Source organism: Aulonocara sp. 'chitande type north' Nkhata Bay, linkage group LG16 (assembly GCF_057382095.1).
Source record: "Aulonocara sp. 'chitande type north' Nkhata Bay isolate Kocher_YH1m ecotype deep benthic linkage group LG16, A_spYH_male_GT1.1, whole genome shotgun sequence".
In the NCBI taxonomy this organism is placed as follows: domain Eukaryota; kingdom Metazoa; phylum Chordata; class Actinopteri; order Cichliformes; family Cichlidae; genus Aulonocara; species Aulonocara sp. 'chitande type north' Nkhata Bay.
Window position 1 is genome coordinate 5,806,837 of NC_141359.1, and position 27,022 is coordinate 5,833,858.

At 38.7% G+C, this 27,022-nt stretch overlaps 1 long non-coding RNA gene across 2 annotated transcripts; it reads left to right on the forward strand.

Annotated features, from left to right (window-relative positions):
* LOC147310882 (uncharacterized) lies at nucleotides 1–27,022 on the forward strand. 2 transcript variants are annotated; one of them, XR_015125497.1, is made up of 4 exons: nucleotides 1–151; nucleotides 1,221–1,354; nucleotides 23,790–26,377; nucleotides 26,507–27,022. It is a non-coding gene; the product is annotated as an uncharacterized LOC147310882 (long non-coding RNA). The 2 variants fall into 2 exon arrangements; XR_015125498.1 differs by lacking the exons at nucleotides 1–151; nucleotides 1,221–1,354 and having other exon boundaries at nucleotides 22,604–23,821; nucleotides 26,220–26,377.

A 27,022-nucleotide genomic window follows, 5' to 3' on the forward strand; every position in this document is an offset into this window, starting at 1 on the left:
GGAAAGATAACTTTTGGAGAATATTTCTACAGAAAGCGGATTTTACTACAAAGCAACAACAACTACTGCATCTTTGGATCTTTTGTACTTGTGTTTCATCATAACAGCAAAGCTTGAAGATCGTGGACCCCGACTCGTCGACAGCCACCAGGTACATTTCAAAATTTCTTCAATTATTTCAAGAATCACTAGATGACTATAGTAATTTTACAGGTTCCAGTGTGAATATCACGTTTTAATGTGATCAAAATAAGTGTGTTCTAAGACTTTTCCTGGCAAATCGCTTTTATGCTTTAAATTTTCCAGGAGAGGTGTAGAATTTATTACCGACTGGTGTATGAATGTGAAAAAAGGTTTTACTTTGATTTGAAGCCTTCAAATTTGACACTTTTTTCCAATGAAATGGTTAAAATTAGCTTAAAATTCGTAAAATGCCCCCCTCCCCAAATATACATATGTATATGTGTATATCGGTTTCTATGGTAACAGCATCTCCTCACAATGTTAGGACATATAGGAGTAAACACACCAGGTCCCCTGTAGGTCCTGACATCATTTTCTTCTCAAAGGCTTCATTTGAATAAACTATAACTTTTTCCCAGCTACATATGCGATGATAAATAAAATAAAATGAAATAATATAAAAAAGAATATTAAAACATCAATCATAGTCAAAAATAATCATAAAGTCAAACTGTTACAAAAATGTGTTTTATTTTTAAAATTGTGTGTGGAGTTCTACTGCCTTTTTTGCATTAGCAATATTTAGGACATGGAATTGGTACATGGGGAGATTAAATGTTTCGTTATATTTTACATCGTTAATGAAAGAATTAAAAAAAATATGAGAATGAGCTGCTAAATTATTTATGGATTTTCTGCAGTATGCTATTCATGTCCAGTTCTTTACAAATCAGTACCTATTATCCATGACCTAGTCCAACGTAGTGTTTGCATAAAGGTTTAAAAAGAACAAATAAACAAAATGAATGTATACAAAATACAATACTGTTACCTTAAAAGTGTAGTGTGCACAGAGTGAGCTGCCTTGGCAGAGATTTGGATGCTTCACTTAATGATTGTGGACATAGTTGAAATCTTGTTTTCTTCTCACATGAACAAGTAAAGTGTCATTCAGTCTGATATGAATGTAGCCTGTAGCTTTAGCACTGGGTGCTTACTACATTCCTACTGTTATTTTAAACTTTGTTTCCTTACAGGCTGTCTTGACTACATTGTTGAACGTCCCAAGAACGAGACCTTTCTGAAGTCATCAGGATCCTTGATGACAGTCTCCTGAGCGCCATCTCTTCTGATGAAGCGTGGGACACTGATACCGTGCGTGTCAGTAAAGGTGAGTACATCGCCCTCTCATCCTCCCCCTCTTCTCATGAAGAACTGGATGCTGATGCGTGTCAGTGAAGTGGAAGGTGAGTACCCCCTCCCCACCTTGCTTTCTTGCACTGAGGTCTGCTTATTGTAAATATCTTGTACTTGTTTTTACACCTTTTAATGTCAAAGTTGGCCTCTGTGCTTATCAGTGTTGGAAAGACACTTTCTTGCACTGAGGTCTGCTTATTGTAAATATCTTGTACTTGTTTGAACACCTTTTCATGTCAAAGTTGGCCTTTGTGCTTTTTCAGTGTTGGAAAGACTCTTTCTTGCACTGAGGTCTGCTTATTGTAAATATCTTGTACTTGTTTGAACAGCTTTTAATGTCAAAGTTCACCTCTGTGCTTATCAGTGTTGGAAAGACTCTTTCTTGCACTGAGGTCTGCTTATTGTAAATATCTTGTACTTGTTTTTACACCTTTTCATGTCAAAGTTGGCCTTTGTGCTTTTTCAGTGTTGGAAAGACTCTTTCTTGCACTGAGGTCTGCTTATTGTAAATATATTGTACTTGTTTGAAGACCTTTTAATGTCAAAGTTGGCCTCTGTGCTTTTTCAGTGTTGGAAAGACTCTTTCTTGCACTGAGGTCTGCTTATTGTAAATATCTTGTACTTGTTTTTACACCTTTTAATGTCAAAGTTGGCCTCTGTGCTTTTTCAGTGTTGGAAAGACTCTTTCTTGCACTGAGGTCTGCTTATTGTAAATATCTTGTACTTGTTTTTACACCTTTTCATGTCAAAGTTGGCCTCTGTGCTTATCAGTGTTAGAAAGACTCTTTCTTGAACCGAGGTCTGCTTATTGCAAATATCTTGTACTTGTTTTTACACCTTTGAATTTCAAAGTTGGCCTTTGTGCTTTTTCACTGGTGGAAAGACTCTTTCTTGCACTGAGGTCTGCTTATTGTAAATATATTGTGTTAACTTGTTATTTTCTGTTTTATCGCGAGAGTACTGTTGCCCGCGAAGGGTTGTTGTTGTTGTCCGTATGAAAAATGGCGGAATGAATAAAGCGCTGTGAATGAGAGTACGACGTCGTGTCTTTTGAGTTAACATTGGTAGCAGAGGATGGTTTCCAATTACAAAGTACCACCAAAGCTTGATGAAGCCAGGCCATACGAATGCTGGAAGAATGAAGTCAACATCTGGAGACGAGTTACGGAGCTGGATAAAAAGAAACAGGCACTCGCGGTGGTGCTGGGCCTTGAGGGAAGAGCCAGAGAAACGGCCATGGAGATACCCGCAGAAGATTTGGACAAAGATTACGGTATGGAAATACTGCTTGCAAAACTTGACGCGGTGTTTCAGAGAGAAGAGAAAGACCGCGCTTATGAAGCCTACTCGTGTTTTGACTCCATTGCAAAGAACCACAGCGTGTCCATGGCAGACTACATTATAGACTTTGAACAGCGTTATAACCGGATGAAAAAGTGGAGGAGTGTAACATTACTTTGTACACTAAAGCCTCAATGACAGACGCTGAAATTTTCCTGACTGAGGCACTGGGGTCAACCATTATTGATACTGCATGTACACGTACAGTTTGTGGTCAGAAGTGGCTAGATAGTTACATGCGTGACCTCAGCCAAGGCCAAGTAAACAAGCTGTTGCAATCAGAAACCCCCAGCTCCAGACCATTTCGCTTTGGGGATGGTATTGTAGTGTATTCCAGCAGAAAAGTGAAACTTCCAGCCAAAATTGGACAAACAAAATGTGACATTGAAAGTGAAGTAGTTCCTGTTGACATTCCACTACTACTGAGCAAAACGTCTCTCAAGAAAGCAGGGACTGTTCTAGACATGGAGAATGACAGTGTTGTCATGTTCAAGCAGCCTGTTCCTCTAGAGCTCACTAGTTCGGGACACTATTGCGTGGACATTAGAGATGAAAATACTACAGAAAGTTGCAATGAAAATGAAGTTCTCATGGTAACTGCTGAAATGTCTACAAAAGAGAAACAGAAAGTCCTTGTGAAACTTCATAAGCAGTTTGGTCATGCATCTGCAGAGAGGTTATTGAGGCTCATCCAAAGCTCTGGCAATACAGATAAACAATGTGCAGTTATTCTACAAGAGATAGTTCATGACTGTGACATTTGTCAGAAATATTGCAAAACCAAGCCGAGACCTGCTGTTGGTCTACCCCTGGCTTCTGAGTATAATGAGACAGTAGCGATGGATCTACATGAGCTGGAGCCCAATGTGTGGTACCTTCACATCATCGACCACTTCACACGCTTCAGTGCCGGCAGCATCGTAAAGACAAAGAAAGCTGCAGAGATCATCAACTCCTTCATTCACACCTGGATAAGCATTCACGGTGCCCCCAGACGGCTCTACACAGACAACGGCGGAGAGTTCAACAACACAGACATTCGGGACATGGCTGAAAACTTCAACATTGAGGTAAAAACAACGGCGGGGTATAGTCCCTGGAGCAACGGACTACTGGAGAGACATAACATGACACTTACAGAAATCCTCCTGAAGGTAAAAAAGGAACGTGGATGTGACTGGCACACTGCGCTAGACTGGGCCCTTATGGCCAAAAACAGTATGCTTAATGTACATGGTTATAGTCCACATCAACTTGTGTTTGGCCAAAACCCCAACCTTCCTTCTGTGTTGATGGATAAGCCACCTGCCTTAGAGGGCACAACTGTAAGTGCAAGAGTAGCTGAACATATCTCAGCATTACATGCTTCCAGGAAAGCATTTACTGAGGCAGAGTGTTCAGAAAGGATCAGGAGAGCACTACGCAAACAACTTAGGCCTACAGATGACAAATATGAGGCAGGAGATAAAGTATACTACAAACGAGTCGACTGTACAGAGTGGAAGGGTCCAGGTGTAGTTATTGGGCAGGATGGAACTGTTGTATTTGTAAGACATGGGGGGACTCTTGTAAGAGTACACCAGTCAAGATTGACTAAAGTGGATTCACAGACTGGAGATAAACAAATACCACACAGTACTACTGATGATGACAACAAAGACGCAGTTGAAAATGATGACACTGACACACCCGATGGTGAACAGAGTATTAGTGAGGAAGAAGACATCACTATTGACAGAGAAACCAACACTACAGAAAACATGTCTGTCACACAAACTGCAAATGAGCCCTCTACACCCACTGATCACGTCTCTGCAAATGTAAAATTAAGATCAGGACAGCTGATTGCTTTTACCAACAGAGACAACGGTGTTCAACACACAGCCAGAGTGCTAGGCAGAGCGGGAAAAGCAAAAGGGCAATACAAAAACTGGTACAATGTGCAATATCTTGAGCATGATGGTAGTGAAGGTGAAAACAGAGATGCAGATGTACTCATAACAAAAGATATTTCCTTTGATTCTGATAAGCAGCAGGAGATTGAGAGCTGGCAAAGTAATGGTGTGTTTGATGAAGTGAAAGACCTGGGTCAAAAATGTCTGTCTACTAGATGGGTCTGTACACTCAAAGAAACTACTAATGGTGTTGTCCCAAAGGCTCGACTTGTGGCACGGGGGTTTGAAGAGGTAAATACTAAAGAACTACAGAAAGACTCTCCAACATGTGCGTCTGAGTCCCTCAGACTGGTGCTAGCTGTGATATGTCAAAACAAGTGGAGAGTAAATTCAATGGACATTAAATCTGCCTTCTTGCAGGGAATGGAACTGTCAAGAGGCATCTATCTTCGTCCCCCACCTGAAGCTGGCAAGGACAATGTTCTATGGAAACTGAAAAAGTGTGTTTATGGACTTGCAGATGGTTCACTTTATTGGTACAATAAGGTCAAAGACATTATGCTCAAAACTGGTGGTAAAATATCACAGGTTGATCCTGCAGTGTTCTATTGGCAGAATGAACAATCTGAGGTTACAGGAGTGCTTGCATGTCACGTTGATGATTTCCTTTGGGCTGGTTCAAGTCACTTTGCAACTCATATCATTCCTGTACTGAAATCTACCTTCCTTGTGGGCCGTGAAGAACATGACAGCTTTTCTTATGTTGGTATGGACATTTGTACAGTTAATGATGTAATAGAGGTGCATCAACAACTTTACATTGACAACCTACAACCGGTTCAGTTACAAGCAGCACGGGCTGTACAGAGGGAGGCTTCCTTAAGTGAAACAGAACGTGAGCAACTCAGGTCAAAAATAGGACAGATTTTGTGGGTTGCCAAACAAACAAGGCCTGATGTTATGTTTGACACATGTAGCCTTGGATCTAATATCAAAGATGCAACTGTACAGTCTATTCATGAAGTGAACAAAGTAATCCGTAAACTTAAGGCAGAGAAAGTGACTCTTAAGTTTCAGCACTTGGGTAACAGTGAGGATCTGGCATATCAGTGATGCTTCATTTGGCAACCTTCCTGATGGCGGTACTCAAGGAGGGGCATTAATCGTCCTTATGGGTAAAGGAGGAAAGTTTTGTCCTCTCTTCTGGCAGTCTAAAAAAATCAGGCGCGTGGTCAGAAGTACACTGGCAGGAGAAACTCTTGCCATGTCAGATGGAATAGACAGTGCAGTCTTCCTGGCAACACTTTTTTCTGAGCTTACAACTGGTAACACTGGTCTAAACGCTCTTCCTTTGATCTGTGTGACTGATAATCATTCCTTGTTTGATGCACTCAAGTCTACTAAGCAGGTTACAGAGAAGAGACTGGGGCTAGAAATGAGCAGCATTAAAGAGCTCATACAAGGCAAGAAAATCAGACAGGTTTGTTGGTCAGATTCAAAATCTCAACTTGCTGATTGTCTGACAAAAAAGGGAGTTTCACCTTTAACCCTTCTAAAGGCGCTAGATGAAGGACTCTGGATACTGTAATCCTTTGTTTACAAAGTTGTCTTTGCATTCAAATGTACCATTGTTTATTGTGTGCAATGATAGTATGCTTTAAGTAAAGCAAAGCACTTTTGAAAATTTTTTTTTGTTTATATAAATATATACATATATGTATACAAATGTTTACAGGGGTGTGTTTATACTTTTATTTTATTTTATTTTAAGAAAGAGGGAGATTGTTAACTTGTTATTTTCTATTTTATCGCGAGAGTACTGTAGCCCGCGAAGGGTTGTTGTTGTTGTCCGTATGAAAAATGGCGGAACAAATAAAGCGCTGTGACTGAGAGTACGACGTCGTGTATTTTGAGTTAACACTTGTACTTGTTTTTACACCTTTTAATGTCAAAGTTGGTCTCTGTGATTTTTCAGTGTTGGAAAGACTCTTTCTTGCACTGAGGTCTGCTTATTGTAAATATCTTGTACTTGTTTGAACACCTTTTAATGTCAAAGTTGGCCTCTGTGCTTATCAGTGTTGGAAAGACTCTTTCTTGCACTGAGGTCTGCTTATTGTAAATATCTTGTACTTGTTTGAACACCTTTTAATGTCAAAGTTGGCCTCTGTGCTTATCAGTGTTGGAAAGACTCTTTCTTGCACTGAGGTCTGCTTATTGTAAATATCTTGTACTTGTTTGAACACCTTTTCATGTCAAAGTTGGCCTCTGCGCTTGTCAGTGTTGGAAAGACTCTTTCTTGCACTGAGGTCTGCTTATTGTTAATATCTTGTACTTGTTTTTACACCTTTTAATGTCAAAGTTGGCCTCTGTGCTTTTTCAGTGTTGGAAAGACTCTTTCTTGCACTGAGGTCTGCTTATTGTAAATATCTTGTACTTGTTTGAACACCTTTTCATGTCAAAGTTGGCCTCTGTGCTTATCAGTGTTGGAAAGACTCTTTCTTGCACTGAGGTCTGCTTATTGTAAATATCTTGTACTTGTTTTTACACCTTTTAATGTCAAAGTTGGCCTCTGCGCTTCCTCAGTGTTAGAAAGACTCTTTCTTGCACTGAGGTCTGCTTATTGTAAATATCTTGTACTTGTTTTTACACCTTTTAATGTCAAAGTTGGCCTCTGTGCTTGTCAGTGTTGGAAAGACTCTTTCTTGCACTGAGGTCTGCTTATTGTAAATATCTTGTACTTATTTGAACACCTTTTAATGTCAAAGTTGGCCTCTGTGCTTATCAGTGTTGGAAAGACTCTTTCTTGCACTAAGGTCTGCTTATTGTAAATATCTTGTACTTGATTTTTACACCTTTTCATGTCAAAGTTGGCCTCTTTGCTTTTTCAGTGTTGGAAAGACTCTTTCTTGCACTGAGGGCTGCTTATTGTAAATATCTTGTACTTGTTTGAACACCTTTTAATGTCAAAGTTGGCCTCTGTGCTTTTTCAGTGTTGGAAAGACTCTTTCTTGCACTGAGGTCTGCTTATTGTAAATATCTTGTACTTGATTTTACACCTTTTAATGTCAAAGTTGGCCTCTGTGCTTTTTCAGTGTTGGAAAGACTCTTTCTTGCACTGAGGTCTGCTTATTGTAAATATCTTGTACTTGTTTGAACACCTTTTAATGTCAAAATTGGCCTCTGTGCTTTTTCAGTGTTGGAAAGACTCTTTTTTGCACTGAGGTCTGCTTATTGTAAATATCTTGTACTTGTTTGAAGAGCTTTTAATGTCAAAGTTGGCCTCTGTGCTTTTTCAGTGTTAGAAAGACTCTTTCTTGCACTGAGGTCTGCTTATTGTTAATATATTGTACTTGTTTTTATACCTTTTAATGTCAAAGTTGGCCTCTTTGCTTTTTCAGTGTTGAAAAGACTCTTTCTTGCACTGAGGTCTGCTTATTGTAAATATCTTGTACTTGTTTGAAGAGCTTTTAATGTCAAAGTTGGCCTCTGTGCTTTTTCAGTGTTGGAAAGACTCTTTTTTGCACTGAGGTCTGCTTATTGTAAATATCTTGTACTTGTTTGAACACCTTTTAATGTCAAAGTTGGCCTCTGTGCTTTTTCAGTGTTAGAAAGACTCTTTCTTGCACTGAGGTCTGCTTATTGTTAATATATTGTACTTGTTTTTATACCTTTTAATGTCAAAGTTGGCCTCTGTGCTTTTTCCGTGTTGGAAAGACTCTTTCTTGCACTGAGGTCTGCTTATTGTAAATATCTTATACTTGTTTGAACACCTTTTCATGTCAAAGTTGGCCTCTGTGCTTTTTCAGTGTTGGAAAGACTCTTTCTTGCACTGAGGTCTGCTTATTGTAAATATCTTGTACTTGTTTGAACACCTTTTCATGTCAAAGTTGGACTCAGTGCTTGTCAGTGTTGGAACGACTCTTTCTTGCACTGAGGTCTGCTTATTGTAAATATCTTGTACTTGTTTGAACACCTTTTCATGTCAAAGTTGGCCTCTGAGCTTATCAGTGTTGGAACGACTCTTTCTTGCACTGAGGTCTGCTTATTGTAAATATCTTGTACTTGTTTTTACACCTTTTCATGTCAAAGTTGGCCTCTGTGCTTATCAGTGTTGGAACGACTCTTTCTTGCACTGAGGTCTGCTTATTGTAAATATCTTGTACTTGTTTGAACACCTTTTCATGTCAAAGTTGGCGTCTGTGCTTTTTCAGTGTTAGAAAGACTCTTTCTTGCACTGAGGTCTGCTTATTGTTAATATCTTGTACTTGTTTTTATACCTTTTAATGTCAAAGTTGGCCTCTGTGCTTTTTCCGTGTTAGAAAGGCTCTTTCTTGCACTGAGGTCTGCTTATTGTAAATATCTTGTACTTGTTTTTACACCTTTTCATGTCAAAGTTGGCCTCTGTGCTTATCAGTGTTGGAACGACTCTTTCTTGCACTGAGGTCTGCTTATTGTAAATATCTTGTACTTGTTTGAACACCTTTTCATGTCAAAGTTGGCGTCTGTGCTTTTTCAGTGTTAGAAAGACTCTTTCTTGCACTGAGGTCTGCTTATTGTAAATATGTTGTACTTGTTTTTACACCTTTTCATGTCAAAGTTGGCCTCTGTGCTTATCAGTGTTGGAAAGACTCTTTCTTGCACTGAGGTCTGCTTATTGTAAATATCTTGTACTTGTTTGAACACCTTTTAATGTCAAAGTTGGCCTCTGTGCTTTTTCAGTGTTGGAAAGACTCTTTCTTGCACTGAGGTCTGCTTATTGTAAATATCTTGTACTTGATTTTACACCTTTTAATGTCAAAGTTGGCCTCTGTGCTTTTTCAGTGTTAGAAAGACTCTTTCTTGCACTGAGGTCTGCTTATTGTAAATATCTTGTACTTGATTTTACACCTTTTAATGTCAAAGTTGGCCTCTGTGCTTATCAGTGTTGGACAGACTCTTTCTTGCACTGAGGTCTGCTTATTGTAAATATCTTGTACTTGTTTTTACACCTTTTCATGTCAAAGTTGGCCTCTGTGCTTATCAGTGTTGGAAAGACTCTTTCTTGCACTGAGGTCTGCTTATTGTGAATATCTTGTACTTGTTTGAACACCTTTTAATGTCAAAGTTGGCCTCTGTGCTTATCAGTGTTGGAAAGACTCTTTCTTGCACTGAGGTCTGCTTATTGTAAATATCTTGTACTTGTTTGAACACCTTTTAATGTCAAAGTTGGCCTCTTTGCTTTTTCCGTGTTGGAAAGACTCTTTCTTGCACCGAGGTCTGCTTATTGTAAATATCTTGTACTTGATTTTTACACCTTTTCATGTCAAAGTTGGCCTCTGTGCTTTTTCAGTGTTGAAAAGACTCTTTCTTGCACTGAGCTCTGCTTATTGTAAATATCTTGTACTTGTTTGAACACCTTTTAATGTCAAAGTTGGCCTCTGTGCTTATCAGTGTTGGAAAGACTCTTTCTTGCACTGAGGTCTGCTTATTGTAAATATCTTGTACTTGTTTGAACACCTTTTAATGTCAAAGTTGGCCTCTGTGCTTATCAGTGTTGGAAAGACTCTTTCTTGCACTGAGGTCTGCTTATTGTAAATATCTTGTACTTGTTTGAACACCTTTTAATGTCAAAGTTGGCCTCTGTGCTTATCAGTGTTGGAAAGACTCTTTCTTGCACTGAGGTCTGCTTATTGTTAATATCTTGTACTTGTTTTTACACCTTTTAATGTCAAAGTTGGCCTCTGTGCTTTTTCAGTGTTGGAAAGACTCTTTCTTGCACTGAGGTCTGCTTATTGTAAATATCTTGTACTTGTTTGAACACCTTTTCATGTCAAAGTTGGCCTCTGCGCTTGTCAGTGTTGGAAAGACTCTTTCTTGCACTGAGGTCTGCTTATTGTAAATATCTTGTACTTGTTTTTACACCTTTTAATGTCAAAGTTGGCCTCTGTGCTTTTTCAGTGTTGGAAAGACTCTTTCTTGCACTGAGGTCTGCTTATTGTAAATATCTTGTACTTGTTTGAACACCTTTTCATGTCAAAGTTGGCCTCTGTGCTTATCAGTGTTGGAAAGACTCTTTCTTGCACTGAGGTCTGCTTATTGTAAATATCTTGTACTTGTTTTTACACCTTTTAATGTCAAAGTTGGCCTCTGCGCTTCCTCAGTGTTAGAAAGACTCTTTCTTGCACTGAGGTCTGCTTATTGTAAATATCTTGTACTTGTTTTTACACCTTTTAATGTCAAAGTTGGCCTCTGTGCTTGTCAGTGTTGGAAAGACTCTTTCTTGCACTGAGGTCTGCTTATTGTAAATATCTTGTACTTGTTTTTACACCTTTTAATGTTAAAGTTGGCCTCTGTGCTTATCAGTGTTGGAAAGACTCTTTCTTGCACTGAGGTCTGCTTATTGTAAATATCTTGTACTTATTTGAACACCTTTTAATGTCAAAGTTGGCCTCTGTGCTTATCAGTGTTGGAAAGACTCTTTCTTGCACTAAGGTCTGCTTATTGTAAATATCTTGTACTTGATTTTTACACCTTTTCATGTCAAAGTTGGCCTCTTTGCTTTTTCAGTGTTGGAAAGACTCTTTCTTGCACTGAGGTCTGCTTATTGTAAATATCTTGTACTTGTTTGAACACCTTTTAATGTCAAAGTTGGCCTCTGTGCTTTTTCAGTGTTGGAAAGACTCTTTCTTGCACTGAGGTCTGCTTATTGTAAATATCTTGTACTTGTTTGAACAACTTTTAATGTCAAAGTTGGCCTCTGTGCTTTTTCAGTGTTGGAAAGACTCTTTCTTGCACTGAGGTCTGCTTATTGTAAATATCTTGTACTTGATTTTACACCTTTTAATGTCAAAGTTGGCCTCTGTGCTTTTTCAGTGTTGGAAAGACTCTTTCTTGCACTGAGGTCTGCTTATTGTAAATATCTTGTACTTGTTTGAACACCTTTTAATGTCAAAGTTGGCCTCTGTGCTTATCAGTGTTGGAAAGACTCTTTTTTGCACTGAGGTCTGCTTATTGTAAATATCTTGTACTTGTTTGAAGAGCTTTTAATGTCAAAGTTGGCCTCTGTGCTTTTTCAGTGTTAGAAAGACTCTTTCTTGCACTGAGGTCTGCTTATTGTTAATATATTGTACTTGTTTTTATACCTTTTAATGTCAAAGTTGGCCTCTTTGCTTTTTCAGTGTTGAAAAGACTCTTTCTTGCACTGAGGTCTGCTTATTGTAAATATCTTGTACTTGTTTGAAGAGCTTTTAATGTCAAAGTTGGCCTCTGTGCTTTTTCAGTGTTGGAAAGACTCTTTTTTGCACTGAGGTCTGCTTATTGTAAATATCTTGTACTTGTTTGAACACCTTTTAATGTCAAAATTGGCCTCTGTGCTTTTTCAGTGTTGGAAAGACTCTTTTTTGCACTGAGGTCTGCTTATTGTAAATATCTTGTACTTGTTTGAAGAGCTTTTAATGTCAAAGTTGGCCTCTGTGCTTTTTCAGTGTTAGAAAGACTCTTTCTTGCACTGAGGTCTGCTTATTGTTAATATATTGTACTTGTTTTTATACCTTTTAATGTCAAAGTTGGCCTCTGTGCTTTTTCCGTGTTGGAAAGACTCTTTCTTGCACTGAGGTCTGCTTATTGTAAATATCTTGTACTTGTTTGAACACCTTTTCATGTCAAAGTTGGACTCAGTGCTTGTCAGTGTTGGAACGACTCTTTCTTGCACTGAGGTCTGCTTATTGTAAATATCTTGTACTTGTTTGAACACCTTTTCATGTCAAAGTTGGCCTCTGAGCTTATCAGTGTTGGAACGACTCTTTCTTGCACTGAGGTCTGCTTATTGTAAATATCTTGTACTTGTTTTTACACCTTTTCATGTCAAAGTTGGCCTCTGTGCTTATCAGTGTTGGAACGACTCTTTCTTGCACTGAGGTCTGCTTATTGTAAATATCTTGTACTTGTTTGAACACCTTTTCATGTCAAAGTTGGCGTCTGTGCTTTTTCAGTGTTAGAAAGACTCTTTCTTGCACTGAGGTCTGCTTATTGTTAATATCTTGTACTTGTTTTTATACCTTTTAATGTCAAAGTTGGCCTCTGTGCTTTTTCCGTGTTAGAAAGGCTCTTTCTTGCACTGAGGTCTGCTTATTGTAAATATCTTGTACTTGTTTTTACACCTTTTCATGTCAAAGTTGGCCTCTGTGCTTATCAGTGTTGGAACGACTCTTTCTTGCACTGAGGTCTGCTTATTGTAAATATCTTGTACTTGTTTGAACACCTTTTCATGTCAAAGTTGGCGTCTGTGCTTTTTCAGTGTTAGAAAGACTCTTTCTTGCACTGAGGTCTGCTTATTGTAAATATCTTATACTTGTTTGAACACCTTTTCATGTCAAAGTTGGCCTCTGAGCTTATCAGTGTTGGAAAGACTCTTTCTTGCACTGAGGTCTGCTTATTGTAAATATGTTGTACTTGTTTTTACACCTTTTCATGTCAAAGTTGGCCTCTGTGCTTATCAGTGTTGGAAAGACTCTTTCTTGCACTGAGGTCTGCTTATTGTAAATATCTTGTACTTGTTTGAACACCTTTTCATGTCAAAGTTGGCCTCTGTGCTTTTTCAGTGTTGGAAAGACTCTTTCTTGCACTGAGGTCTGCTTATTGTAAATATCTTGTACTTGATTTTACACCTTTTAATGTCAAAGTTGGCCTCTGTGCTTTTTCAGTGTTAGAAAGACTCTTTCTTGCACTGAGGTCTGCTTATTGTAAATATCTTGTACTTGTTTTTACACCTTTTCATGTCAAAGTTGGCCTCTGTGCTTATCAGTGTTGGAAAGACTCTTTCTTGCACTGAGGTCTGCTTATTGTGAATATCTTGTACTTGTTTGAAGACCTTTTAATGTCAAAGTTGGCCTCTGTGCTTATCAGTGTTAGAAAGACTCTTTCTTGCACTGAGGTCTGCTTATTGTAAATATCTTGTACTTGTTTGAACACCTTTTAATGTCAAAGTTGGCCTCTGTGCTTTTTCAGTGTTAGAAAGACTCTTTCTTGCACTGAGGTCTGCTTATTGTAAATATCTTGTACTTGTTTGAAGACCTTTTAATGTCAAAGTTGGCCTCTTTGCTTTTTCCGTGTTGGAAAGACTCTTTCTTGCACTCAGCTCTGCTTATTGTAAATATCTTGTACTTGATTTTTACACCTTTTCATGTCAAAGTTGGCCTCTGTGCTTTTTCAGTGTTGAAAAGACTCTTTCTTGCACTGAGCTCTGCTTATTGTAAATATCTTGTACTTGTTTTTACACCTTTTCATGTCAAAGTTGGCCTCTGTGCTTATCAGTGTTGGAAAGACTCTTTCTTGCACTGAGGTCTGCTTATTGTAAATATCTTGTACTTGTTTGAACACCTTTTAATGTCAAAGTTGGCCTCTGTGCTTATCAGTGTTAGAAAGACTCTTTCTTGCACTGAGGTCTGCTTATTGTAAATATCTTGTACTTGTTTGAACACCTTTTAATGTTAAAGTTGGCCTCTTTGCTTTTTCAGTGTTGAAAAGACTCTTTCTTGCACTGAGGTCTGCTTATTGTTAATACATTGTACTTGTTTGAACACCTTTTAATGTTAAAGTTGGCCTCTGTGCTTTTTCAGTGTTGGAAAGACTCTTTTTTGCACTGAGGTCTGCTTATTGTAAATATCTTGTACTTGTTTGAACACCTTTTAATGTCAAAATTGGCCTCTGTGCTTTTTCAGTGTTGGAAAGACTCTTTTTTGCACTGAGGTCTGCTTATTGTAAATATCTTGTACTTGTTTGAAGAGCTTTTAATGTCAAAGTTGGCCTCTGTGCTTTTTCAGTGTTAGAAAGACTCTTTCTTGCACTGAGGTCTGCTTATTGTTAATATATTGTACTTGTTTGAACACCTTTTCATGTCAAAGTTGGACTCAGTGCTTGTCAGTGTTGGAAAGACACGTTTTTGCACTGAGGTCTGCTTATTGTAAATATCTTCTACTTGTTTGAACACCTTTTCATGTCAAAGTTGGCCTCTGAGCTTATCAGTGATGGAAAGACTCTTTCTTGCACTGAGGTCTGCTTATTGTAAATATCTTGTACTTGTTTTTACACCTTTTCATGTCAAAGTTGGCCTCTGTGCTTTTTCAGTGTTGGAAAGACTCTTTCTTGCACTGAGGTCTGCTTATTGTAAATATCTTGTACTTGTTTGAACACCTTTTAATGTCAAAGTTGGCCTCTGTGCTTATCAGTGTTGGAACGACTCTTTCTTGCACTGAGGTCTGCTTATTGTAAATATCTTGTACTTGTTTGAACACCTTTTCATGTCAAAGTTGGCGTCTGAGCTTATCAGTGTTGGAAAGACTCTTTCTTGCACTGAGGTCTGCTTATTGTAAATATGTTGTACTTGTTTTTACACCTTTTCATGTCAAAGTTGGCCTCTGTGCTTATCAGTGTTGGAAAGACTCTTTCTTGCACTGAGGTCTGCTTATTGTAAATATCTTGTACTTGTTTGAACACCTTTTAATGTCAAAGTTGGCCTCTGTGCTTTTTCAGTGTTGGAAAGACTCTTTCTTGCACTGAGGTCTGCTTATTGTAAATATCTTATACTTGTTTGAACACCTTTTCATGTCAAAGTTGGCGTCTGTGCTTTTTCAGTGTTAGAAAGACTCTTTCTTGCACTGAGGTCTGCTTATTGTTAATATCTTGTACTTGTTTTTATACCTTTTAATGTCAAAGTTGGCCTCTGTGCTTTTTCCGTGTTAGAAAGGCTCTTTCTTGCACTGAGGTCTGCTTATTGTAAATATCTTGTACTTGTTTTTACACCTTTTCATGTCAAAGTTGGCCTCTGTGCTTATCAGTGTTGGAACGACTCTTTCTTGCACTGAGGTCTGCTTATTGTAAATATCTTGTACTTGTTTGAACACCTTTTCATGTCAAAGTTGGCGTCTGTGCTTTTTCAGTGTTAGAAAGACTCTTTCTTGCACTGAGGTCTGCTTATTGTAAATATCTTGTACTTGTTTTTATACCTTTTAATGTCAAAGTTGGCCTCTGTGCTTTTTCCGTGTTAGAAAGGCTCTTTCTTGCACTGAGGTCTGCTTATTGTAAATATCTTATACTTGTTTGAACACCTTTTAATGTCAAAGTTGGCCTCTGAGCTTATCAGTGTTGGAAAGACTCTTTCTTGCACTGAGGTCTGCTTATTGTAAATATGTTGTACTTGTTTTTACACCTTTTCATGTCAAAGTTGGCCTCTGTGCTTATCAGTGTTGGAAAGACTCTTTCTTGCACTGAGGTCTGCTTATTGTAAATATCTTGTACTTGATTTTACACCTTTTAATGTCAAAGTTGGCCTCTGTGCTTTTTCAGTGTTGGAAAGACTCTTTCTTGCACTGAGGTCTGCTTATTGTAAATATCTTGTACTTGTTTTTACACCTTTTCATGTCAAAGTTGGCCTCTGTGCTTATCAGTGTTGGAAAGACTCTTTCTTGCACTGAGGTCTGCTTATTGTGAATATCTTGTACTTGTTTGAACACCTTTTAATGTCAAAGTTGGCCTCTGTGCTTATCAGTGTTAGAAAGACTCTTTCTTGCACTGAGGTCTGCTTATTGTAAATATCTTGTACTTGTTTGAACACCTTTTAATGTCAAAGTTGGCCTCTGTGCTTTTTCAGTGTTAGAAAGACTCTTTCTTGCACTGAGGTCTGCTTATTGTAAATATCTTGTACTTGTTTGAAGACCTTTTAATGTCAAAGTTGGCCTCTTTGCTTTTTCCGTGTTGGAAAGACTCTTTCTTGCACTGAGCTCTGCTTATTGTAAATATCTTGTACTTGATTTTTACACCTTTTCATGTCAAAGTTGGCCTCTGTGCTTTTTCAGTGTTGAAAAGACTCTTTCTTGCACTGAGCTCTGCTTATTGTAAATATCTTGTACTTGTTTGAACACCTTTTAATGTCAAAGTTGGCCTCTGTGCTTATCAGTGTTGGAAAGACTCTTTCTTGCACTGAGGTCTGCTTATTGTAAATATCTTGTACTTGTTTGAACACCTTTTAATGTCAAAGTTGGCCTCTGTGCTTATCAGTGTTGGAAAGACTCTTTCTTGCACTGAGGTCTGCTTATTGTAAATATCTTGTACTTGTTTGAACACCTTTTAATGTCAAAGTTGGCCTCTGTGCTTATCAGTGTTGGAAAGACTCTTTCTTGCACTGAGGTCTGCTTATTGTAAATATCTTGTACTTGTTTGAACACCTTTTAATGTCAAAGTTGGCCTCTGTGCTTATCAGTGTTGGAAAGACTCTTTCTTGCACTGAGGTCTGCTTATTGTTAATATCTTGTACTTGTTTTTACACCTTTTAATGTCAAAGTTGGCCTCTGTGCTTTTTCAGTGTTGGAAAGACTCTTTCTTGCACTGAGGTCTGCTTATTGTAAATATCTTGTACTTGTTTGAACACCTTTTCATGTCAAAGTTGGCCTCTGCGCTTGTCAGTGTTGGAAAGACTCTTTCTTGCACTGAGGTCTGCTTATTGTAAATATCTTGTACTTGTTTTTACACCTTTTAATGTCAAAGTTGGCCTCTGTGCTTTTTCAGTGTTGGAAAGACTCTTTCTTGCACTGAGGTCTGCTTATTGTAAATATCTTGTACTTGTTTGAACACCTTTTCATGTCAAAGTTGGCCTCTGTGCTTATCAGTGTTGGAAAGACTCTTTCTTGCACTGAGGTCTGCTTATTGTAAATATCTTGTACTTGTTTTTACACCTTTTAATGTCAAAGTTGGCCTCTGCGCTTCCTCAGTGTTAGAAAGACTCTTTCTTGCACTGAGGTCTGCTTATTGTAAATATCTTGTACGTGTTTTTACACCTTTTAATGTCAAAGTTGGCCTCTGTGCTTGTCAGTGTTGGAAAGACTCTTTCTTGCACTGAGGTCTGCTTATTGTAAATATCTTGTACTTGTTTTTACACCTTTTAATGTTAAAGTTGGCCTCTGTGCTTATCAGTGTTGGAAAGACTCTTTCTTGCACTGAGGTCTGCTTATTGTAAATATCTTGTACTTATTTGAACACCTTTTAATGTCAAAGTTGGCCTCTGTGCTTATCAGTGTTGGAAAGACTCTTTCTTGCACTAAGGTCTGCTTATTGTAAATATCTTGTACTTGATTTTTACACCTTTTCATGTCAAAGTTGGCCTCTTTGCTTTTTCAGTGTTGGAAAGACTCTTTCTTGCACTGAGGTCTGCTTATTGTAAATATCTTGTACTTGTTTGAACAACTTTTAATGTCAAAGTTGGCCTCTGTGCTTTTTCAGTGTTGGAAAGACTCTTTCTTGCACTGAGGTCTGCTTATTGTAAATATCTTGTACTTGTTTGAACAACTTTTAATGTCAAAGTTGGCCTCTGTGCTTTTTCAGTGTTGGAAAGACTCTTTCTTGCACTGAGGTCTGCTTATTGTAAATATCTTGTACTTGTTTTTACACCTTTTAATGTCAAAGTTGGCCTCTGTGCTTTTTCAGTGTTAGAAAGACTCTTTCTTGCACTGAGGTCTGCTTATTGTAAATATCTTGTACTTGATTTTACACCTTTTAATGTCAAAGTTGGCCTCTGTGCTTTTTCAGTGTTGGAAAGACTCTTTCTTGCACTGAGGTCTGCTTATTGTAAATATCTTGTACTTGATTTTACACCTTTTAATGTCAAAATTGGCCTCTGTGCTTTTTCAGTGTTGGAAAGACTCTTTTTTGCACTGAGGTCTGCTTATTGTAAATATCTTGTACTTGTTTGAAGAGCTTTTAATGTCAAAGTTGGCCTCTGTGCTTTTTCAGTGTTAGAAAGACTCTTTCTTGCACTGAGGTCTGCTTATTGTTAATATATTGTACTTGTTTTTATACCTTTTAATGTCAAAGTTGGCCTCTTTGCTTTTTCAGTGTTGAAAAGACTCTTTCTTGCACTGAGGTCTGCTTATTGTAAATATCTTGTACTTGTTTGAAGAGCTTTTAATGTCAAAGTTGGCCTCTGTGCTTTTTCAGTGTTGGAAAGACTCTTTTTTGCACTGAGGTCTGCTTATTGTAAATATCTTGTACTTGTTTGAACACCTTTTAATGTCAAAATTGGCCTCTGTGCTTTTTCAGTGTTGGAAAGACTCTTTTTTGCACTGAGGTCTGCTTATTGTAAATATCTTGTACTTGTTTGAAGAGCTTTTAATGTCAAAGTTGGCCTCTGTGCTTTTTCAGTGTTAGAAAGACTCTTTCTTGCACTGAGGTCTGCTTATTGTAAATATCTTGTACTTGTTTTTATACCTTTTAATGTCAAAGTTGGCCTCTGTGCTTTTTCCGTGTTGGAAAGACTCTTTCTTGCACTGAGGTCTGCTTATTGTAAATATCTTATACTTGTTTGAACACCTTTTCATGTCAAAGTTGGCCTCTGTGCTTTTTCAGTGTTGGAAAGACTCTTTCTTGCACTGAGGTCTGCTTATTGTAAATATCTTGTACTTGTTTGAACACCTTTTCATGTCAAAGTTGGACTCAGTGCTTGTCAGTGTTGGAACGACTCTTTCTTGCACTGAGGTCTGCTTATTGTAAATATCTTGTACTTGTTTGAACACCTTTTCATGTCAAAGTTGGCCTCTGAGCTTATCAGTGTTGGAACGACTCTTTCTTGCACTGAGGTCTGCTTATTGTAAATATCTTGTACTTGTTTTTACACCTTTTCATGTCAAAGTTGGCCTCTGTGCTTATCAGTGTTGGAACGACTCTTTCTTGCACTGAGGTCTGCTTATTGTAAATATCTTGTACTTGTTTGAACACCTTTTCATGTCAAAGTTGGCGTCTGTGCTTTTTCAGTGTTAGAAAGACTCTTTCTTGCACTGAGGTCTGCTTATTGTTAATATCTTGTACTTGTTTTTATACCTTTTAATGTCAAAGTTGGCCTCTGTGCTTTTTCCGTGTTAGAAAGGCTCTTTCTTGCACTGAGGTCTGCTTATTGTAAATATCTTGTACTTGTTTTTACACCTTTTCATGTCAAAGTTGGCCTCTGTGCTTATCAGTGTTGGAACGACTCTTTCTTGCACTGAGGTCTGCTTATTGTAAATATCTTGTACTTGTTTGAACACCTTTTCATGTCAAAGTTGGCGTCTGTGCTTTTTCAGTGTTAGAAAGACTCTTTCTTGCACTGAGGTCTGCTTATTGTAAATATCTTATACTTGTTTGAACACCTTTTCATGTCAAAGTTGGCCTCTGAGCTTATCAGTGTTGGAAAGACTCTTTCTTGCACTGAGGTCTGCTTATTGTAAATATGTTGTACTTGTTTGAACACCTTTTCATGTCAAAGTTGGCGTCTGTGCTTTTTCAGTGTTAGAAAGACTCTTTCTTGCACTGAGGTCTGCTTATTGTAAATATCTTATACTTGTTTGAACACCTTTTCATGTCAAAGTTGGCCTCTGAGCTTATCAGTGTTGGAAAGACTCTTTCTTGCACTGAGGTCTGCTTATTGTAAATATCTTGTACTTGTTTGAACACCTTTTCATGTCAAAGTTGGCCTCTGTGCTTTTTCAGTGTTGGAAAGACTCTTTCTTGCACTGAGGTCTGCTTATTGTAAATATCTTGTACTTGATTTTACACCTTTTAATGTCAAAGTTGGCCTCTGTGCTTTTTCAGTGTTAGAAAGACTCTTTCTTGCACTGAGGTCTGCTTATTGTAAATATCTTGTACTTGTTTTTACACCTTTTCATGTCAAAGTTGGCCTCTGTGCTTATCAGTGTTGGAAAGACTCTTTCTTGCACTGAGGTCTGCTTATTGTGAATATCTTGTACTTGTTTGAACACCTTTTAATGTCAAAGTTGGCCTCTGTGCTTTTTCAGTGTTAGAAAGACTCTTTCTTGCACTGAGGTCTGCTTATTGTAAATATCTTGTACTTGTTTGAACACCTTTTAATGTCAAAGTTGGCCTCTGTGCTTTTTCAGTGTTAGAAAGACTCTTTCTTGCACTGAGGTCTGCTTATTGTAAATATCTTGTACTTGTTTGAAGACCTTTTAATGTCAAAGTTGGCCTCTTTGCTTTTTCCGTGTTGGAAAGACTCTTTCTTGCACTCAGCTCTGCTTATTGTAAATATCTTGTACTTGATTTTTACACCTTTTCATGTCAAAGTTGGCCTCTGTGCTTTTTCAGTGTTGAAAAGACTCTTTCTTGCACTGAGCTCTGCTTATTGTAAATATCTTGTACTTGTTTTTACACCTTTTCATGTCAAAGTTGGCCTCTGTGCTTATCAGTGTTGGAAAGACTCTTTCTTGCACTGAGGTCTGCTTATTGTAAATATCTTGTACTTGTTTGAACACCTTTTAATGTCAAAGTTGGCCTCTGTGCTTATCAGTGTTAGAAAGACTCTTTCTTGCACTGAGGTCTGCTTATTGTAAATATCTTGTACTTGTTTGAACACCTTTTAATGTCAAAATTGGCCTCTGTGCTTTTTCAGTGTTGGAAAGACTCTTTTTTGCACTGAGGTCTGCTTATTGTAAATATCTTGTACTTGTTTGAAGAGCTTTTAATGTCAAAGTTGGCCTCTGTGCTTTTTCAGTGTTAGAAAGACTCTTTCTTGCACTGAGGTCTGCTTATTGTTAATATATTGTACTTGTTTGAACACCTTTTCATGTCAAAGTTGGACTCAGTGCTTGTCAGTGTTGGAAAGACACGTTTTTGCACTGAGGTCTGCTTATTGTAAATATCTTCTACTTGTTTGAACACCTTTTCATGTCAAAGTTGGCCTCTGAGCTTATCAGTGATGGAAAGACTCTTTCTTGCACTGAGGTCTGCTTATTGTAAATATCTTGTACTTGTTTTTACACCTTTTCATGTCAAAGTTGGCCTCTGTGCTTTTTCAGTGTTGGAAAGACTCTTTCTTGCACTGAGGTCTGCTTATTGTAAATATCTTGTACTTGTTTGAACACCTTTTAATGTCAAAGTTGGCCTCTGTGCTTATCAGTGTTGGAACGACTCTTTCTTGCACTGAGGTCTGCTTATTGTAAATATCTTGTACTTGTTTGAACACCTTTTCATGTCAAAGTTGGCGTCTGTGCTTTTTCAGTGTTGGAAAGACTCTTTCTTGCACTGAGGTCTGCTTATTGTAAATATCTTGTACTTGTTTTTATACCTTTTAATGTCAAAGTTGGCCTCTGTGCTTTTTCAGTGTTAGAAAGACTCTTTCTTGCACTGAGGTCTGCTTATTGTTAATATATTGTACTTGTTTTTATACCTTTTAATGTCAAAGTTGGCCTCTGTGCTTTTTCCGTGTTAGAAAGGCTCTTTCTTGCACTGAGGTCTGCTTATTGTAAATATCTTATACTTGTTTGAACACCTTTTCATGTCAAAGTTGGCCTCTGTGCTTTTTCAGTGTTAGAAAGACTCTTTCTTGCACTGAGGTCTGCTTATTGTTAATATATTGTACTTGTTTTTATACCTTTTAATGTCAAAGTTGGCCTCTGTGCTTTTTCAGTGTTGGAAAGACTCTTTCTTGCACTGAGGTCTGCTTATTGTAAATATGTTGTACTTGTTTTTACACCTTTTCATGTCAAAGTTGGCCTCTGTGCTTATCAGTGTTGGAAAGACTCTTTCTTGCACTGAGGTCTGCTTATTGTAAATATCTTGTACTTGTTTGAACACCTTTTAATGTCAAAGTTGGCCTCTGTGCTTTTTCAGTGTTGGAAAGACTCTTTCTTGCACTGAGGTCTGCTTATTGTAAATATCTTGTACTTGTTTGAACACCTTTTAATGTCAAAGTTGGCCTCTGTGCTTTTTCAGTGTTAGAAAGACTCTTTCTTGCACTGAGGTCTGCTTATTGTAAATATCTTGTACTTGTTTTTACACCTTTTCATGTCAAAGTTGGCCTCTGTGCTTATCAGTGTTGGAAAGACTCTTTCTTGCACTGAGGTCTGCTTATTGTAAATATCTTGTACTTGTTTGAACACCTTTTAATGTCAAAGTTGGCCTCTGTGCTTTTCAGTGTTGGAAAGACTCTTTCTTGCACTGAGGTCTGCTTATTGTAAATATCTTGTACTTGTTTGAACACCTTTTAATGTCAAAGTTGGCCTCTGTGCTTTTCAGTGTTGGAAAGACTCTTTCTTGCACTGAGGTCTGCTTATTTTAAATATCTTGTACTTGTTTGAACACCTCTTCATGTCAAAGTTGGCCTCTGTGCTTTTCAGTGTTGGAAAGACTCTTTCTTGCACTGAGGTCTGCTTATTGTAAATATCTTGTACTTGTTTTTACACCTTTTCATGTCAAAGTTGGCCTCTGTGCTTTTCAGTGTTGGAAAGACTCTTTCTTGCACTGAGGTCTGCTTATTGTAAATATCTTGTACTTGTTTGAACACCTTTTAATGTCAAAGTTGGCCTCTGTGCTTATCAGTGTTAGAAAGACTCTTTTTTGCACTGAGGTCTGCTTATTGTTAATATATTGTACTTGTTTTTATACCTTTTAATGTCAAAGTTGGCCTCTGTGCTTTTTCCGTGTTGGAAAGGCTCTTTCTTGCACTGAGGTCTGCTTATTGTAAATATCTTATACTTGTTTGAACACCTTTTCATGTCAAAGTTGGCTTCTGTGCTTTTTCAGTGTTGGAAAGACTCTTTCTTGCACTGAGGTCTGCTTATTGTAAATATCTTCTACTTGTTTGAACACCTTTTAATGTCAAAGTTGGCCTCTGTGCTTGTCAGTGTTGGAAAGACACGTTTTTGCACTGAGGTCTGCTTATTGTAAATATCTTGTACTTGTTTGAACACCTTTTAATGTCAAAGTTGGCCTCTGTGCTTTTTCAGTGTTGGAAAGACTCTTTCTTGCACTGAGGTCTGCTTATTGTAAATATCTTGTACTTGTTTTTACACCTTTTCATGTCAAAGTTGGCCTCTGTGCTTTTTCAGTGTTGGAAAGACTCTTTCTTGCACTGAGGTCTGCTTATTGTAAATATCTTGTACTTGTTTGAAGACCTTTTAATGTTAAAGTTGGCCTCTTTGCTTTTTCCGTGTTGGAAAGACTCTTTCTTGCACTGAGGTCTGCTTATTGTAAATATCTTGTACTTGTTTGAACACCTTTTAATGTCAAAGTTGGCCTCTGTGCTTATCAGTGTTGGAAAGACTCTTTCTTGCACTGAGGTCTGCTTGTTAAATAAAAAAGTGTAAAATTAAATTTCAATAAACTAACCATAATGCCAGCTCATATGCTCTTAACGCTGCATCTCTAACTCTTTTACAGGATTTGCAGTCTTCTGATTCCTGATGAGTTCCGTAAGTGACAAGCTTACTGACTGTGTTTACTCTTCTGTGTATTAGGTATTAGGAGTAGGTATGGGTGCAGGGGAAGGCTGTGTCCTGGCTGACTCTGTTCATGAAAAATATAATCTGTGTTACAACAAGATTGAAATTGAGACTCAGCATTGTTTCCCAATTTTCCAAACCCATATGAACTGTAGCCTCAGCTTTCTGTGCTTAGCTGACAGGAGGGATAGCAGAACAGATGTGTTATAAAATTTTGAGCAATGTCCTTGTACAATATTTAAGCTGCTTGTAAAGTGAAGAAAGTAGACACTTTAATCAGCCCACTCCTACAACCTGAAATGTGTGAAAGTCTAAATATTTATCAGAGGGGCTCACTAAAGATGATTTCAACAGGACAAAACTGCTTAAACTACTTCAATCTCCCACTGTGACCACTGGTGCAGGGCAGGATGAGGGTTTGTAGGTCAGTTCCTGCTATTGCAGCATCACTGAGTGTCTATCTTAAGATAAACATCATTTATTTTTGAGGTCGGTTTTGATCAAGAACATAAGTATAGCCTGCATGAAACAACCAGAGCAGGAGGTTCAATCAAGAACACATATGACATATGACACATATCTGCTTGACACGAAAGCAGTGCACACTGAACTCAGGTAACATTTGTTATTAGAGGAGGTCAAAAAGTGTGTCAGTGAGAAATATCCATCAAAAGCATGATTTACACTAGCTGCAGCTCACAGTCAGCAACTCATCAGTTTTGTTGTTCAAACCAAACAAGAATTTTTCACATCATGTTGTCCTGCAGGAACTCACCAGATCACCTCTCCAGCACTTTGATCCCAAGACAGGAATACAATATGCAGAGTTAGTTTAATTGATTGGAATTCAGCTGTCATCTTCAGAGTGTTTCATTTGATAAAGTTAAGAACGAGAAATCAAGTGGTCAGAGCTATCATGGTGATATTCAGGGTCAGATTCTGTGCTAGTGCAAAACCTTCTTTTGGCCTGAAAAAGCTACTGTGGGGTTTACAACAGAGGAGCAATTGAAAGCCTGCAGGTCAAATTAGCGTCAGGATGCATTTGCAAAAATGTTTCGTGTGAGTAGAAAGTTCTCTGGGTGATCCAACCGTGCGTTAGTTGATATACAAACATGCAATGAGAACATTTCAGTAATTAGCTGTTAAGTGTCACCCAAACATGAGGAGGCCAGTGAAGGAGCCAGTGACAGTTTAACAAAAAGAATACAGTGTGAGTGCAGGTTTACATGTTTCTCTCTGAGAAAAAGAGACGTCGATGTGTTTCTATTAGTGTGAAATCCTTTTTAGAAATTAGGCACTGTGTGAGGTCATTTAGTAAGAGTCAGTGAATCTTTCACAGTTGTAAAACACATAAAAAGAAACAACATAAGTAACGTATGTTTTTTCCCGAGGGTGGTGGGGTAGGACTTCATGTGTGGGTGACTGAGAATGTCCATTTTATTAGATATGTTGTTGTAACTGTTTCAAAGTCAGTAATGCATGAATCTGCAATGATTTTTCTTCCTTAAAAGAGGACTGTGTACAGTGTCCATTTGTGTCTGTCTCCACGTTGGGTGATTGTGGAGTATGAATATGTGTGCATGAGGGTGGGAATGCCCGTTGGTGGCTGCGTGCGCCTGTTCGACTGTGTCTGTATGTCAGGTCGGTTACACTCCACGTCTCTGGGAACATCTCAGGCCCTCCAAGGTATGGAGGCCTATCTCGATTCACCACACTCCTTGCCGTTAGTTGATGCCCTCAGGCGTCGGTGTGTTGGTGGTTCTGGTGTCCGGGGCTGGGCGCTCAGGTATGTACCGGCTCACTCCCAGTGACTGCTTGGCGAGGTCTGGCACCCGTGGCTCCGTCAGGCCACTTCCGGGGGGTGGGGGGCTCTCAGTCCTCTGGCCTCTGGGCCTGTGGCTCAGGTCACTCTGCCACAGCTGTCTGCCGGCAGAGCCCACAGCCACATCACGGGCCCCCTGTGGCTTCTGCTCCGTGGCTGCTGGGTGACCTCTAATCTGGGGCTCTCCTCAGCGCTTCCCAGGAGGGTGGCATGGCTGCAACTCCGATGGTCCTCCTTGGGCTCTCACATTCTGGGGGCCTCTGGGTGTCTGGGGCCTGGATTTCCTCCATGCCTGCTACATGCACTGGGGGACAGACTATGGCTCCCTGTTAAAAGTAGAATGGGAGGCAGAGTCTTCAGTTTTATCTTTTGTCCTGTCTTCCTCTGCTCATCCCAACAGGTTGTGGCAGATGGCTGTCCCTTCCTCAGCCTGGTGCTACTGGAGGATTCTTTCTTTTAAAATGGAGTTTTTCCTTCCCACTGTTGTCAAAGCGCATGCTCATCAGAAATCATATGATTATTGGGTTTTTTCTGTATTTTTCAAAGATCCACATCAAAAGGAGCAGGTTAAAGTGGTTCTGGCATCTGACAAGGATTCCTCCTGGACGTCTCCCAGGTGAGGTGTACTGGACGAGCTCCCACCAGGAGGAGGCCCTGAATCAGACCCAAGACATGATGGAGTTCCCCTAGATAAGCTGGAGGAGGTGGGTGTGGAAAAGGAGGTCTGGAGTTCTCTGCTTAGGCTGCTGCCCCCACAACCCGGCCACAGATAAGTGAAATAAGTAGATCAAATATAACTTGGTGTTCTAAAGAATATTGTTGTTTCCTTGCAGGACACCAGGAGAGATGAGCCCTCCATCACAGATGGTGTGGTCACCTGCAGGTTCAAGGTCATTGCATCTTCAGCCCACATCTACTGCCACTGTACTTAAGGGAAGTTGGGACAATGTTAAAGACTTTCTTCAGACAATTGCATTTGGATGAGCTAAATTCATGACAGGCACTCAAGCAGTAATGCCTCGACTGACAAACGAACATACCAAGCTTCTGTGTTGTTTGAGCCAGAGACTGCACTTGTGGATGAACAATAAAAACATTTTATATTTATTATATTAGTAATGTAACTTGCAATAAAAAGTTATGGGAAGCTTAAACTTAGTTTCAGAATAATTAAATCTGAGACTTTGTTTCATTGAAAAGTTATTAAAGTTTTAAAGTGTGTGACAAATAAAATAATAAATTATTAAGTAACACCAGCTACAATATTGGAAATATGTGTGTTGTTCAGCAGAACAGTGTCCAGTATGTTGGCTGAAATGCTTTAAATTTGAAAATAAAAGTTGGGCTGA